General features: G+C 37.9%; 1 long non-coding RNA gene across 2 annotated transcripts in view; it reads left to right on the top strand.

Annotated features, from left to right (window-relative positions):
- The window catches only part of LOC136794686 (uncharacterized), a 230,674-nt gene that overhangs the window by 79,687 nt on the left and 133,442 nt on the right, over positions 1–17,545 (top strand). The gene's annotated exons all lie outside the window — the stretch shown is intronic.

Here is a 17,545-nt window from a genome sequence, read left to right on the forward strand (position 1 = left end):
TTATTGTCATTAATTGATGAATGTAAAGTTGGCCTCCTACTTAAAAATAAACACCAGTTTTTAAGGTACAAAGAGGTCTTGTTCATGAAAAACCAGATGACTGTATATAACATTTGTGTTGTATGTTATGTGCGTGTCGTGCGTGTGGGTGTGTGGCTCTGTGTATTTCCACTCTATGCATATACGTAGTTCTTACTAGCGCTACTGTGGATATGCCCACCAAACAGAAAAATGTACCTCTTTGTAAGTTGAATGTGAAATAGATGTTCTATGAAACTAAGGGATTGAATTATTAATTCAATCCCTTATTTAATTTAATTTATTTTATTTAACTATTAAATACTAAAATCTACTTAGATATGTACAATATCTACAGATACTTAGTCTGGAGGGTAGTAATTTAAATTGAACTAAAAAAATCCAAGTCTACAGAAATTTTCTATTCTTTGGCTTCTTCTTCAAAGATTCTTATTTTACAATTTTATTTCCAAAATATTTTTGGATGTTACACGTCAAAAGTTGTGTAGAAGAAGTAAAAGGAGCACCAGCTCTTTCTGATAGCTTGTTCTCAGAAACATCGAGGCAGAGCATGAGAGGGATGTGTGTATCTCTATACCCATGTATAGATATTCAGCCGTTTGTAGCCTGTTTGGGCCCTCATGCTTAGTCAAAAACACTCATAAAGAAAACTGCTGATATTTGGACCTAAATAAGAGGGAGGGTGTGTGTGTGTAGGGGGGTCATCCACATGACTAAACCCTGAAGCCTTTTCCAATAAATGTTTCCCTTCCCTTAAACAAAAGAGGAGAGCTTCCAGCTGTGTCAAACCTTTATTCACTAATCTGTCAAAATGTAAATATTTTTACAAATATATTATTTACTAGGTAGGAAGCTTTTGGGGAGGTGGTGGGATAGTAGATGAACACAGATAAACGTGCCAGCAGTAAGAGCTTTATGACCACTCCAGACCCAACTGTCATTTCTTCAGTACTTCCTGTCAGTCCGACTAAATTTTGTCATCCCTCAACCTGGTTTAAATTAACAGGTAATTTGTAAATGTCACTTCAGGTTAGGGCGCTCATTTTATTTCTACTCTACCAATGCAAAGTCTAGGACTAATTTTTCTTGTCTTCTTTTAATAGGATTTTCATTTATAAATAGAATTATGTTCTGAAAATAAATTACAGTAAGTGATGCACGGAACGGGTAGCAGCAGCGCTTTCATAGAATTTCAAGCACCTACATCAGAAAAGATTAATAAAAACACTTCAAAGGCTAAATTCTATTTAAGCAGAAGACAGCTTTTGGTTAATATTTAATCTGAGTAACTGAGATCTTGGTGGAAAATATAATTTTTTAATATCTAAATTAATTTTCAAAACAAAACCATTAATTTTGTTTGGAGAGTCTGTGCAGTGAGAAAGTTTTAGTAATATATTTGTAGAGGGAAAAGTTAATCAATTAATTTTGTGGTGAAAAAATTAGCTTTTAATATTGTATTTGTTCTAAATGAATTCTTCTTATTTGATCAGGTGTGGTGCTTTAGGATTCTTCTTCCTAAGCCTTTTCCAACTCAGTGGGCAAAGGAGAAGGCTCTAGGGGAAGAATATTTTTTCTAATTACTCTTCCATGGCTGCCATGCACTTCACCTTGTTCTTTATGTAAAAGGTCTCAAGCTCAAACCCTGCACCCTGAAAGACTGCAAAAGTGGCTAATGGGATTTATTGTGTGGAAGGCTTTTGTCATTGTCACTGAGAAGATCTGTTCCAACTGTTGCAGAGAGGAAAGTGTGCTTGGAAAATGCAGTGGGGGATCTTGTTAGGTTTAAAGGGAAAATGAGAGATACTGCTAAGTCACATGACAAATATTCACCAAATGTTAATTGATTGTTTGAGTCAAACAATGCGTATGGGTATGTATATGGCTTGAATAAAGAAGTTCATGCAACAGTCAGGTCAATCATTTGTGCCATATTCCCCGTTCCGTTGTTTACTAGTGTTGTGGCTTTAGACATGTCCTTTCTCCTTTCTGAGTTTGAAAATGCATTGTAAATTTAACATCTATGGCTGGTCTGATTCAGCGGGGATTTATGCAGTTGGAATATGCTGTCTGTGCTATAATCCTATTTTGTGATAGCTATTGGTGTAACCAAAACCACAGTCTTTACTACTCTCCTAACCAGGATTGGGTGTAGCTGAACTGGGAAAGCTTTTGTCTTTCTTCTATCTTGCAGCAGGTGCAGCACCATTTTAACAGGAAGAGAAAGGAAATCTAGTACTTCGGATCTAAAGTTAGTTTAACAGAGGCTCCAGGTTCAAACCAACTATCACTCGGATACTGTGTTCTCCTACCTTCCTCTCTTCTTTCTATTTTGCCAACACTCTTCTTGGATTATTCTATGTTGAGCGGGAGATGTGGAGACAAAAACAAATTGTTTTCCGTCTAAGCTTTCACCCAGTTTCTTCTCCATTCCTTTGCTACTGTGGTTCAATGAACAAGTGCATTGCAGACTTTTTAATTCCCTAAGGTGATTATCTCCTTATTTGACATAGATATTTAATAATTAAAGTCATACAATCACATTATAGAAATTTGAGAAATAGGAAAATCATTACTTATAATCCCACCATTCTAATACACTGTTGCCATATTTCCTTCAAGTATTTTTTCCTATATATCAGTTTTTAAATTCTAATGTAATTTTAATCAGTATACATATCATTCATAGTGTTTTTCTCTTAATGTATCATTTCCTTTTCCCATATTTACACATAGGTTTTATAATTATCAAATTTTCAAAAGAAAAGATCATTAATTAAAGGAAGCACAATCAAAACTCTTTAACAAATATCCGTATTCCACTCATCTAGTGATTTAGAAGAGTCTATGTCTATCGCTTTTTGTTATTATAAGTGAATTTTCCCCAAAGACACAGGACTAGCATTTTATCTGAGAAACAGTGCCACAAGGGGCATGTCTCCATTAGTTAAGTGCTGGGCCTCGGCAGGTTCCCACCTGGTAGAGGTGGAGCTCTGCTTTCCCTAGCAAACACATCTTCCCCTTCTGTTTAAGCTTGTTTAGGTACATAAGGATTTCTCTTTGGTAGATGATATATGTCATAGAATATTTGTCTATGACATAGTTCAGAAGGAACAGGAAGAGAAAGTGAGAGACAAACAGATAATGCTTTCTTCTTGCCTTAAATAATTAGAGAAAAGAGTACTCTTTATAATGAACTACGTTAAAAGCATTAAAAAGTGCCACTTCTACCCAGATTTTTTTTATTACTTTAATGAAATATTTAAACATTTTTACTTAAGGTCCTTCCCCGTGAGCCTTGCTTTTTGGGAAAATGATGTAGACCGTTAGGCTGGAGGGGCAGGAAGGTGTATTTTAAGTCTGAGTCATTATGTTAACTTTTAACAAATTGCTCTTAAGGAGCAGTGGATGAATTTTCTCTGGTATTTAAGAATGGAGAACTGCTTCCTCCCTCTTACATATATGCGTGCATGTGCGTGTTCGATTCTTTTTTTTTTTTTTTTTTTTTTTTTCGGTATGCGGGCCTCACACTGTTGTGGCCTCTCCTGTTGCGGAGCGCAGTCTCCGGAAGCACAGGCTCCAGAAGCACAGGCTCAGCGGCCATGGCTCACGGGCCTAGCCGCTCCGCGGCATGTGGGATCTTCCCGGACCGGGGCACGAACCCGTGTCCCCTGCATTGGCAGGCGGATTCTCAACCACTGCGCCACCAGGGAAGCCCTCGATTCTTAATTGAACGATTTGACTCTAAATTCTTATTACAATTAGAAGCGTTATTGGAGGTGCTGGGTGACCCCCCACACCTTTAAATAATTTGTCATCCTTTTTAAAATAATAACTGTTCTTCAGGTTTTCATTGAAACCATAGTTAAAACTAAAGCCCCAAAGGAAAAATTTAGCCAGTCCCAGTGTTGCCATTACTTTATGTTAGCTTGTGGCAATCGTGTCCTTTTTTTCCCAACAGTATTCTCACTTGAAGCTAGAGGAAATAATTGGTAAGGTAGAGACATATTGTTACCAGTCAACTTCATGAAATTGACTTTAAAAATCTTTGCAAAATATAAAGGGTATGTTTAAGAATAATATTAATTAGGTCTCAGTCAGTTTGCATGTGCTTTTTAAAAAACATGCAATAAAGAAAAAAAAGAAGACCTGCTTCTTATTTACACAGCCTGGTACTTTGAAATTTCTCATGGCGGAAAGCAGTCCTTCATGTACATAACCTATGAATTATCCTTGAAATAAAATGTTTAATTACAGTTGACATTTCTGAACCCATTGCAGGTGGTGCCCATCTGAAGAGTGACATTGTTTACTACACTACAAGGCTCCAGGCCTAGTGTCAGAGATTATAAACCAATTTCCATCCCAGCTTTAATGTGGGTTTAATATCAGAAGAAGAACTTTACTGTGTAAATATTAAACATTTTGTTTAAATATTAAGTACCAAAGGTCTTTTCCTTTTGATTATTAAAACAGGAAGAGCCCCAACTTTGAAAGAGGTGCCTTGTTGTATTAAGAAAATGACTGGCTCTTTACCTTTAGGTTAATTATCACTGGCCAGAGATGCGTGTTCAGGCAAAATGTCAGTTGTCTACACCGTGATTTTTGGTCATTAACTGGCAATAGCTGACTGGGAGTCTGCATTACTAATAATGAGCTTATTAGGGACTGCGCATTTTCTCTTGCTCTTTATCTAAGAAATAGTCTGATAGTATGTGACCAAAAATGCAGTCTCCTTTCTGGATGCCAGTAGAGCAGGATGGGGAATCTTAAGGAAGTGATCAATGAGTGAGCCAACTGTAGCATTCATTGGGTTTGATCACCAAACTGCAGAGGAGAATCTTCTGAAGAGTTGACAAGAATAGATGCATTGTGAAACATATGCTTGTTTGCCCACCTAAGATTGAAATTAAACCAGGGAAGTGGAAATTTATGAATACCTGTCCTACAGACAAATACTCAAGACAGATGCAAACTCTCCTCTGAGAGATTACATCTTCCAAGTAATTGCAGTGGAAGCTACTATGAGAATATTTGCAATTCCTCTCCAGTGTAGAAAAATGAGCTATACTTTTTTTTCTGTGGTACATAAGGTTTGCTAGCTTTGTATCCTTTTTCTTGTGTATTTTCTTAAAATCCTTGAGTAGAACACTCTGCATCTATTAGGCAGGTATGAGACGTACAGATGTTGTTCTTAAATTGATAGCTGTTGGATCTCTCTTTTTGAAGTGTTTTATAAAAAGGCAAGTAAACTCTGGTATAGACTTTTGGTATTCAAATACATTCAACACTTCTAAATATGGAAGTGCCTTTAGAATTCTGTGTGAGAAAGATGATGAAACCAGGCGAATCTTGTTAGGGGAATGTTTTAGAGCACAGTTCTTTTGATGGGAAAAGGGGCCTCTGTTGACTTTCTTCCTAGAGCTGTTGAACCTATAAATATTTACATACAGAGGGTTAAATGGTGACATTACAAAGCAGCTTATAGAACATGCATCAATTTACCAGTACCTCACAAGCACTTTAAAAAAAAACTTTTCAATTATTTAATCAATTAACCTATGTGTATATTAAACATCTATTTTGTGCCTGGCATTGTGGTGAGCCTTCAGACATTTAAGATATATCTGAAAAGTCAAGATTGTTTTACTTTGATTCAATTAGAAGAGTATTTTACATACTCAACTGTTCAATGGTAGGAAAACAATGTTGGCTAGTTAGGTGTGATTAGACTTTACAAGACCTTAGTACCTAGAGAAAGTAGGCTAGCAGCAGTACTATCCTTGAACTGCATGTTTTAGGGAGACTTACATGACAGTAGTAAGAGGGACATTTGGGGAGGGAAGAGACTGGCATTGGAGAGTCCCGCTGGAGGCTATGGCAATAATCTAATGGTAAATTAAAAAGAATTTAGGGTAGTGCAGTGACAATGAGAAAGGACAGGAAAGGTGGTTTGTAGAAAATTTTAAATTTGGTGTTTACTAGTAGCTCTTAAAAAATATGTTTCTCATTATTTTCCTCACATGAGAGGTGTGGAAAATAGAGCCCCATGGTCAGAGATGAGTCAAGGATTTGGAAGGCGTACATTGTTCTCTTGGCCAGATGACTGACACTCTGTGTGACTTCAGACTTTCTATACCTTCTGGCTTCGCTGCCCCTAGATTCAACATGACTATAGCAGACGATCTAACTATCAGATAAGACTTTTGACAGGTTTTAAGCTTCCTATGTGAAGGACTCTTCGGAATTAAAGGAAATTCTTTTTAAAATCCATAACAATTTTTTCTTCATTCCAACACCCCACAGGGTAGAGGGAAACTTTGAAACAAAACTCATACATTGTTAACCTTTTAGATATTAGTTGCCTTTTCCTCATTTATGTGTGTCATTTGTTAGTATACTTCAAAGATTTCCTTTTTGAAAGATTTAGAGTGCTGCTTTTTCTTTTTTTTCTTCTTCTTCTTTTTTTTTTTTGTGGTACGCGGGCCTCTCACTGTTGTGGCCTCTCCCTTTGCGGAGCACAGGCTCCGGACGCGCAGGCTCAGCGGCCATGGCTCACGGGCCCAGCTGCTCTGCGGCATGTGGGATCTTCCCATACCGGGGCACGAACCCAGGTCCCCTGCATCGGCAGGCGGACTCTCAACCACTGCGCCACCAGGGAAGCCCTAGAGGAGTGCTGCTTATTGAATATAGTAGTTTAATCTGATTCTATTTTCAAAGTCTACTTTAGTGAAATCTTTGCGATCACTCCTTAGTTGAGCTTTCTTTAGTCTTACAGTGCTGTGTTCCAAGTGTGAATATACTTTATTTTTTATACATCTTTATTGGAGTATAATTGCTTTACAATGCTGTGGTAGTTTCTGTTGTACAACAAAGTGAATCAGCCATATACATACATATATCCCCATACCTCCTCCCTCTTGCGTCTCCCTCCCTCCCACCCTCCCTATCCCACCCCCTAGGTGGTCACAAAGCACAGAGGTGATCTCCCTGTGCTATGCGGCTGCTTCGCACTAGTTATCTATTTTATATTTGGTAGTGTATATATGTCCATGCTTCTCTCACTTAGCCCCAGCTTTCCCTTTCCCCGCACCATGTCCTCAAGTCCATTCTCTCTGTCTGCATCTTTATTCCTGTCCTGCCACTAGGTTCATCAGTACCATTTTTTTAAGATTCCATATATATGCATTAGCATTCGGTATTTGTTTTTCTCTTTCTGACTTATTTCACTCTGTATGAAAGACTCTAGGTCCATCCACCTCACTACAAATAACTCAATGTCATTTCTTCAAGTGTGAATATACTTTAAAATGTGAGTAACTTTTTACGGTTAAGAGTCTTCATACTTTCTGCTAATATTATCTCTTGTCTGTTTGCACTCAAAAAACAATCATTGTCTTCTTATTATATGAAAAGATCTCTGCCATACACACTGAATATGCACCAAAGTGAAAGATATCTTCATTCTTCTGGGAACTTACACTAAACCTGAATTTTAAGCATAGTGACATCTATAAGTGGCATGTGAGTGGTAAAATAACCAGTGATATGCATTCAGAACATTCATTCAGAAATATATCCATCACAAAGCAAGCACATGCCCAGTGAAAAATATGTCAGGAGACAAAATGTGAACCCCAACTGACGAGGTCTTTGAATTGGGGCCTGGAAGAAGGTAGGATTATGATAGGGAAAGGGACAATTCTAGTTCAGGCACTCCTTTTGCAAAAGTTATCAAGGCACCAAAGTTCAGGGTGTGGCCAGGGGTGACCAAGTAGCCCGGGGTTGGGGGGGCACTCTGCGGTCTGTGCTTAGTCCGTGCTTGCTACACACAGCACACAGATAGAAACGTTGAAAATGGGAAAAAAATATGGGAATACTAGGAAATCTCAAGAAGGAAGAAGTAGCTGATCAAGCTAAATGGGCCTGTTGCCTTTTGAAAAAATGTAACAATTTAGAATTGTTCAATGGGGTTTCCTTTCTATTCCTATCTCAAGAGAAGATTGTTTTTAGCATGTGTTTTGGGGTCCCTCATTCCTTGATCAGAGGTCTCCTCCTCCAACTCATGAAAAACAAATGGAGCAATTTTCCCCACTCCTGATTTCTATTTCAAGGAACCCAGGAAACTGATTCCATTCTCAAAAGTATAATTGATAGGAGTGCTTCCACTTCCCAACTGGGCTCTTTACAGATCATGTTATCCTTGGAAATGTTGACATATTAAAACCCATTCAGTGTGAAGGTTCAGGGATAAGTTCTCTGGAGATTCTTGAAACAAGAGTTAGTCTACAAGAAGTAGAGCACCCTGGTCTTTTTAGGTAATATTACTCTGTAAATACAAGTCACCACAATTATAAATGGACACTTCTTTTACAGAATGAAAGTGATTGTTTCTCAGAGCTCTTAGAAGAAAAAAGACCTTCATGAATTCACTTGCAGTGCAGGAAAAACCACTCCAAAACATAATGTTGACACGAAAATAGAGCAATTTTTCCAAACAAGGACAAGCACATTAAAGAAGAAATCATGCTTCACCCCAAATTGGATTTTTTTTTTTTAAATAAACTATGTTCCTTCCCTCATATTTTTTTTTTTTTTTTTTGGTGGTACGCGGGCCTCTCACTGCTATGGCGTCTCCCGTTGCGGAGCACAGGCTCCGGACGCGCAGGCTCAGCAGCCATGGCTCACGGGCCTCGTTGCTCCGCGGCATGTGGGATCTTCCCAGACCGGGATACGAGCCCATGTCCCCTGCTCGGCAGGCGGATTCTCAGCCACTGCGCCACCAGGGAAGCCCCTTCCTGCATACCTCTTGGTGATAGGTATCCCTTTTGAATTTCTCAGGAAACATGTGAAATGTGCAATTTTCAAGAGATTTTGACCTGGCTTCTGGTTACCAGAATGCATGAGTAAAATCACTTTTAGTTTTTGAATAGAAGACATACGTGTGTTCACAGTAGATGAACTTTGTTTAAAGGTTTGTGGATTGGGGTTTGGATGGTTGTATGTTTCACAATGGAACTGTTGCCTAGACATCTTACACAGGAACTTTTAAAATTATGGCAATTATAAAATAATAAATGTAACTCCCCATCACATCAGTAAAGCAGCACGTTATAATTTATTAATGTATTTTGTTGCAATTCATCTACTTCGGGTTTAATTGAAAACAAACTTTCAGAGAATATTCTATCTTCTAACTGAACATATTGATATTATTTTAGGATATCAACTTTTAAGAGTCTAGGACTGAACTGCCAAAAGGACTGTATAATATCAAAATATTTTCTTGGCTATTTCATTGTTTTTTATGCACTATTGACAAAAATCAAATTCTGTTTCAGAAACGATTTCATGTAGATCCATTTCTGTTCTCCTGACATTTTAAACTTGCTTATGTAAAATTATTTCATCTTTTTTTATTGAAAGGTACTGAGCATTTCACAAGTCACGTTATATCCTCTGGTGTGGAATGAATGTTGAATCAAGTTTCAAAACACAGAAGGTGCTAATGTAGAGCAGTGGAATAGTTGGGGCAGGCTCCTTTGTGGTATCGTTACAGAAAGTGCCAGACTGTACAGAGGATATACACACAGAAGGGGCTGCCAGTTTCCTGCCTAAACAGGCAAAATCAGGAAAGCCTAGATTACCTTTCCTTAGACTTTACTCATGTTTTAAAATACATATCAGCAGTTGTTTATCAGCAGACTTAAAAAAATTTCTTCCAAGTTACATAACAATTATCAGGTGAAAAGGAAAGAAGGCCAATTTCTTTCTTTTGCATCACCAGTAAAACCTAGCATGAGACATGCTGATAAAATTTGTGTGGGCTGGTAATTTTTACAACCTACTTACAAAGCAATAATATATTTTTAAGATATTCAAATAATATGTGTTATAGAAGTTTGAAGGCAGGGGAGATGGTTCTAACAGAAAGAAATACAGCCAGAGGTACCCTTCATTTGAAGAAATGCATAGAAATTATCCACTATTAAGAGTTCTTCATAGAAATGATTGCTTGTCCTGTGTATCAATCCAATCCTATGAATTATAGCAAATGGATTCTTGAATTTTGAAGAAATATGATTACTTATTACATATTTCTAATTCCAAGCAGCACAAACTAGGGAGTTTTCTTTCTATTATCTCAAAACTAATCTCCCGTTTCTGTTTTGCCTTTTTGAAAGGTCTGTGAACTGGAAATTACATTTCAACACATTCAAATTATTACTGAGGCTTGATCCTAAGGGGTAAATTTTCAGTGCATGGTACTGGGATTTGGCTGTGTAATTCCTATTAATACTAATAACAGTCAATTACTAGACTCTGGAATGTACCTAAATAATTTCTCCTAAAGCCTAAATACATGAAAACAATTTATCTTTGTCAACCTTAGTATTACACGGAGTATAAACCTTCATGGAACCAAAAAGAGAAAAGATATGAATATTTAACAGAAAAAGAAGAAAGAATCACAATTTTTTAAAAAAAGATTACTTGAGCTTGTGGAACAAATTCCTATTGCTTTTTCATCTTATCAAACAGAGACAGGGTTGGTGGGAGAATACTGCATGAGCCAAAATAGATGACACATCAACCTTCATGCAGCACTTGCAAAACAGCCACACCAGTCCCACATGCATTCACTGGGAATGTGATGTTTGCTGCCCCTGATTAGTGGGCTTTTCCCAGATCTGTAATACGTTTGGGGGTCTGGACTAAATTTAATATATAGGCCTTCATTGAGTTTAGTCTGGCTCTCATTCTGCTTCATTTGACTCTCCTATTCCCTGAGTTTAATGAGATTGGTAGCCAATACAAATTTAATTTCTCATAAATGATTCACCCTACAAATCAGCCTTGGAGAAAACATTGCCTAGTGAGGGGTTGACTCTGGAAAATATTGTACGTTGTCAGGAGCTTGCAATGAGCTTGTGCTCTTGGGATGGGCTATGACCCCTTCAGCATTACCCTCTTTACTCATGATGTTCCAGTCCTTGCTTCCCAGCCCTACAAAGCCCACTTCAATACGTTGAACATTGATTCATTTCCCTAACCAGACACCCATCTCCTCTGTTGGCTGAGTGCAGGCTCCTTAGTCAGACTTGAAGCTTTGTGACTCTGGACAAATCAGTTATCCTCTCTGGGCTTCATTGCCCTCTTCTATAAAATGGGGATAAGAACAGTACCTATCTCACAAGGTGGTTGAGGGAATGAAAGGAGTTAAGAAATGTAAAGTTCTTGAGGCAATGTCTAGCATATGATAGGCACCAATAAATGTTAACCATTATAATCCCGCATATCTTTGCATGTCATCCTCTTATATTTATATGTGATATTTATAGTCTTTCTTATGCCGTCACCTTAAGACAGATCTTGGTTTGTCTCGCCAGTCCTTAGGCCCTTTTTTTTCTGTTCAAGTTAATGGGAAAGTGAACAATGGGAGAGAACTAAGAAAGACCAAACTGATCTGAATTAGAAGGGACACATAGAGAACAGAATTTGTTTAGAAAATGGGTAGAAGGAGGGAGAAGAGGAATCAGGAGGCCAGATTTAGATAGAGAATTTATGTGGGAGGATGGGGAGGTGAAAAGGAGAGGAGAGGAGGGGAGGGGAGGAGAGGATGCAGCAACCTGGAGAGGAGGTTTAGCATGTGTGACCCAATAGATCACTGCTGGTCACTCTTACATCAGTCTAGAGACTTTGCAGAGGTTTAATTTCTTTCTCTCCCTTCTTTCCTCCCTCCCTCCCACCTTCCCTCTCTTCAACCCATTTTTTCTTTTCCTCTCCTCCTTGTACTTTAACTTGGGGTTTATTTACTTACAGGGCAGGGTTATACGCAGGACCATTTTTCCCCCTGATCAGGAGCACTCAACAGACACCGATACCACCAAAGTTATTCCCTCAGTGTCTTTGGTGCTCTCCATAGAGGCATATGCCACATGCCCCCAAACAATATTAGTATGCTGCTTGAAAACTGTCTTTTTAATGAACATGTTTTGGGAAGGCTTAATTTCACTTCAATTCAGGAACCCAATAACACGTAACAGTTTCCGTAGCACTTCAATTCTTTGTAGTGTTTAAAATACTTTCATACTCGTGATCTCATTTGTTTCCATCACAATAATTTTGTGCATTTATAGGTCAGGAACTGTCATTCCTATATTACACAGGAGGAAAACCATGGCTGAGAGATGTGCTGGTCCTAGAACTAATGATGTCCTGTGACCCTTGCTATGTGTTCACTCTACTCCATCACAATATCCTTGAATGTTTCCATAGACCTAATGGGCTTATGTGATTTCTTCATTCTCTGGGCTTCTAGAATTCCCTCTACATTTTTGTCAGCATTCATAGTTTTCCTTGTGTATTAATTGATTAGGTTTATTTAACCTTTATGGTTCGATTATAAAAGCTCCTTTTGGCAAGGGACTGAGTTTCTTCAGGATGTATGAACCTGTATCTGAGGCTACAGGTCTCCAGCCAGTTTCCTTGCCCTGGTGCAGAAGCCAGACAGTTGGACTGCATGTTTTTACTTTTCTGTTCTAGGAAGTCACCCTTAGGTCAGACTATTGACATGGGGATTAGAACCCACAACCTCTCACCACCCTCTCTGTGGTTTAGCCCTTTGAACTATGCAGCATTTAAGTTTAATAATTAGCACTTAGAAAGCCATTGAGGTCGATCCTCACTGTGCCTGTGTAAAATTTGGACTTGTTTAACTGTCAAAGCCTCTTAGAGAACATCTCTGTATAATTCTGTGTATTTATTTATTGTGATACGCAGGCCTCTCACTGTTGCGGCCTCTCCCATTGCGGAGCACATGCTCCGGACGCGCAGGCTCAGCGGCCATGGCTCACTTGGGCCCAGCCGCTCCGCGGCATGTGGGATCTTCCCGGACCGGGGCACGAACCCGTGTGCCCTGCATCGGCAGGCGGATTCTCAACCACTGCGCCACCAGGGAAGCCCGATTCTGTATATTTAAAATAAATTAAACTAATGCCATTATCCATATTCCCTTAGAATGGGATTCAGCAATAGTATATGGATAGAACAAAAATCTATTAATAGGCATATGTGTGGTACGGTGACATTCAGATGCATCTCTTTCCTCTCATAAAGTCACCTGCTGGAAGCCTATAGAGTAAATGTTAATGAATTTGGGTCTACCTAGCTACAAATGGATCAGATCTTCCTAATGTAACATTAGAGCAACCTAGGTTCACTTGGATTATTCTGCTGATATAAATTAAATTGAACACCAAAGCCAGCAAAATGTATTAGAGAGGAATTAGATGTGCTACAGAAACGTTTAAAAGATGTTGTTCTGAGAACCCAAAGAAGAGGAAGAGGAGGAAGGATAAGAATATCTCTTTGTATTCCTCCAGCTTGGAACTGGCTCACATTTGAAGAGATGGACATGATGATTCTATTGTGCAAGTGGTGTTTGCCATGTGACCTCCATTAATGTTTAAAGATTGCTCCATAGTTTAATCTTTAAAACATCATGCTGAAAGCATGCCATCAAGTGCCTGCCAAATTTGGTTTTAAAATTCAGCTGGTTTTTAGCTAGAGGTGAGGAAAACAAACACTAAAGGGTTTGTTGTTGTTGTTTTTACTGTTTCAAAAAAAGTTAAACTTGGATTTTTAAATTTGATCAATTATTTCAGAAATAGCATGTAATTGCCTCTCAGGTCAAATTGAATCTTGTAATTGGAGGTTTGACACATCTCCCCCTATATCTACCTAACTCAGTCTTTTACATGTCTTAACACATGTGCTGTACTTAAGTCCATTGTATTCCATTAATTCCTACACATGTTCATTAAAGCTTACAACCCTTTATTCCATGGCTTTTCATATGCATTGTCTCCTCATCATGGGGGTGTAAAAACTCAAGTGTATAATTCCTGGACTCTTGTTACGATGGAGCTTCTCACAGGGTTTTTTAAAATTTTCTTTCCAGTGCATGTACCTCATGACCCTTGCTGACTTATTAATTTCATTTAGAAGACAAATTTGGTCAGTCAGCAACAAATACTTCCAAAAAACTTAATTTTGACATTTTTTTTTTTCTCATAGGGAAACTTCTGTGTGAAAAGTGACCTAAATGTGTTTTGGTTAACAATGTTGGTTATCAGATATTTGTACAACTGTGAAAGAAATGAGCTATTTTCTCAGATCCTGTGAGGGATTTCTTTTTCTCCCTCCCTAAACAGATATAACTTCACTGGTGCTCTTGGACTGGAATCTCTGTCTATCCCTCTACTATTTTCCTAAGACCCTTGTGCTAGGCTCTTTGACAAAATAATAAATAATATATGATGCCTACTCTTAAAGACTTCAACATAGCGAGGCAATTGCACATGATAGATGCTGATGTATGGCTAACAACTAGCCAGGAATTCCCAACATTTGAAAGATTCCAGTATGGGTTGTTGGTACAAATCAGAAGAGTTCCATGACAAACAGTGAAGCAGATCACTTTGGTTTATAGTCACTGTTGATGGACAACTGTTCTAAATTCCACACCAGGTTGTGCCCATGAAGCATACCAGGAGATCGCCACCACTGGGAGCACTGTGATTATTTTTTCAGTTGAAGGAAAGTCTCCCCACCTTTTCCCCCCCACCTCGCAATGAGTCTTCGTACAAATGAAATACCCTTATAGTGGAAAACATGGAAAACAAATAAAATTGAAGCCACTTGGGTGAAGAATCTGAATTAATCAATAGAAATATATATGTATAATATATACAAATATATTCTAGTAGGTACATTAAAAAGTAAAAAGGAACAGGTGAAATGAGTTTTAACAATATATTTTATTTAACTGCAAATATTTAAAACATCATTTCAACATGTACTCAGTATAACAAAACTGCTAATAAGATATTTTATATGAATTTTTTTCCATATTGAGTCTTCAAATCTGGTATATTTTACTCTGGTAGCACATTTGAATTCACACTAGACACATTTCAACTGCTCAATAGCTACATGTGACTAGTGGTTGCCTTATTGAACTGTGCAGGTTTAGATGTACCATACACAGAGGTTAAGGACACTAAGACGCTCTGAGTTTGAATCTTGCCTCTCTATCTTGGTCCCTCCATGAACCTAGGCAAGTTAATTCAACTTTCTGAGACTCAGTTTTCTAATATGTGAAACAGATAAAAATTGTTCATCTCACTGAGTTGTCATGAGGGATAAATGAATTCAAAATATCTGGAAATATACTGCACTAGACAATGCAAAGGGAATGATACTGCTGGAAAAGTTACTTGAGCTTATAAGGGCATTTTGAAAATATGCATGATATCAAAGTTATATTTCCATGTTCATCACACTATCATTATCCTAGCCATCCAATCATGAGATACTAATGCTCAATTATTATTGCTGTTTTGAGCTCATTCTGTGTGTTGGGTGTGACCTTGCCATCTTTTGGAGCAGCCTTCTCCCACTTCAAGTATTCAGATAAAATGCTTTCCAACACTTGATTTTCCAAGAAGCCATAGTTTGAAAGTAAGAAGTAAAGACTTAGCCTGGTTTGTGCTGCTTCTACTTTGTAATAAATAACTTAGATGGATAGAATACAGTGATTTTCCACAATGCTCATTGACTGAAAATATACAAACAAGTGGAAATTGTTTATTCTCCTAACTGTACAAATTTTCTGCTAGCCCCAGCAGAAGATAAAAACACATTTTGTCAGTATACACCAGGACTGCAAAAGGGTACTGGCAACTCTTATATCCCTGAGATACCTGTCAGAATTCATGGACACCACGGCAATGCTGTGGAAAGCCTATCATAAGTTACAATATTCACATAGCTGCCAACCACCTATAACAAGTGCCAGACATCAATAACTGTCCACAATGTCAAAGGAAAGTAATAAGGACAAGCACCAATGATACTGCAACCAACATTGTAATAGCTAACCAAGAGGACAATATTAATTCATGACCACAGCATCCTTTGAAGCTGGCCAGAGATGAAAAAACAAAAACAAAACAAAACACCCCACAACAATAGAAAGAATTCAGTCAGACTATCCAGGCTGGCTAAGCCCATAGAGAAATTAGAGGCCAGCCAAAGCCCCAGATTACCCATTCACATCCTTAGGAGAAGGGGAGCTGCAGAGGATGCTGTTCAGAGGTGGTGCTTATTGTCTGCCACAGAATTTCATGGCTCTTTTTCACCCACAGGGGGTGAGAAGAAAAAGACCATTGGCATCCTTTCTCCTGGTAAGAGGCAATTAGAAGATCTTGCTAGAGATTTGAGGAACTTGAGAGTTCCCTATCCCCAAACCCCTCACTACATCTGAAAAAAATGAGACCCAGAGAAGTTAACTAATTGCTCAAAGTCACACTGCCAGTTCCTGGGAATGTCCAAGACCAGAAGACAGATTTGCTATACTGGATTCTGTACATTAGTCTTTCCAGGCTTCCTGGCTACTCTCCTCTGATTTTGTCAGAGCAAGAATCATTTTCTCCTTCTTTTTATTTAGCTGGCATCCTAAGAATGGGAGAAGAGCTGAAAACAGGAATGGCAAAATCATAGAAATCCCCAGACTGAAAAATTTATTCAGTCATTCTCCCAGGACTTATTTTTATACTGGATGGTCTTGTGATTCAGTAAACCTAGACTTGGTGCCTTCACAAAAGTATAGTTCATATTTTCTACACTGTTTCCAAAGTTCAGAGACTGGATTGTTCTGTGTTAGCATACTTAATTCCGTTCAAGCACTAAAAAAGTTCCTATGAGTGCCTAAATTACAGCCAGAAAGTATCCTGGGATCTAGGAAAATGTAAGTCATTTAAAATACTTGTTTATATTTAGATGGTGCTAAAATATAGAATTTTCCTCTTTTGTTTTTCTACCAAATCTAAGTAGCATTTTGTTCTCAGAGAGGTTAAGTTGCCAGAATGCTCACTTACTGTTAAAACTGAACTTCTTTTATAAATAATAGTTTATTCTTACAAATACTAGTTTTGTGGGCAGCTGTGGAATTGTGCTATCAAGCTCTGGATTTTGAGTTACAAGAACTGAGATTTCAAGGCTCTGATAGGCCACTTATTAGCAAATACTGTGCCCCTAAAATGGCTATGATTAGGATTAAATAGAATAACATATGTACACGCATTGTATAAACTATAGAGCATTGTGCAAATGTAAGAGCTTATTATTTTGCTCAAAATCTAATAGGTATTTGCATTTATATATTGAAAGCATTTATATTTATATAAAATATTTTCTATATGATAGATAGAGATTATGTCCAGATTGGAGATGTTTATTGATAAGCTTCCTATCTAATTTTTATGACCCATTTATTTTAACAAGACAGTTGATTTTATAGCTGACTTGAAATTTGCCTCAAATATTCAATTGACAGTGACTACAGCTATCAGACCCACTGTTTGTGGTGCAAAAATCAAACTAAACATTTATAAAACTTTCCACAGAAGATTCCAGCTAATGAAAGCCCCATTTGTGGTGT

This window comes from Kogia breviceps, chromosome 1 (assembly GCF_026419965.1).
Source record: "Kogia breviceps isolate mKogBre1 chromosome 1, mKogBre1 haplotype 1, whole genome shotgun sequence".
Taxonomy (NCBI): domain Eukaryota; kingdom Metazoa; phylum Chordata; class Mammalia; order Artiodactyla; family Physeteridae; genus Kogia; species Kogia breviceps.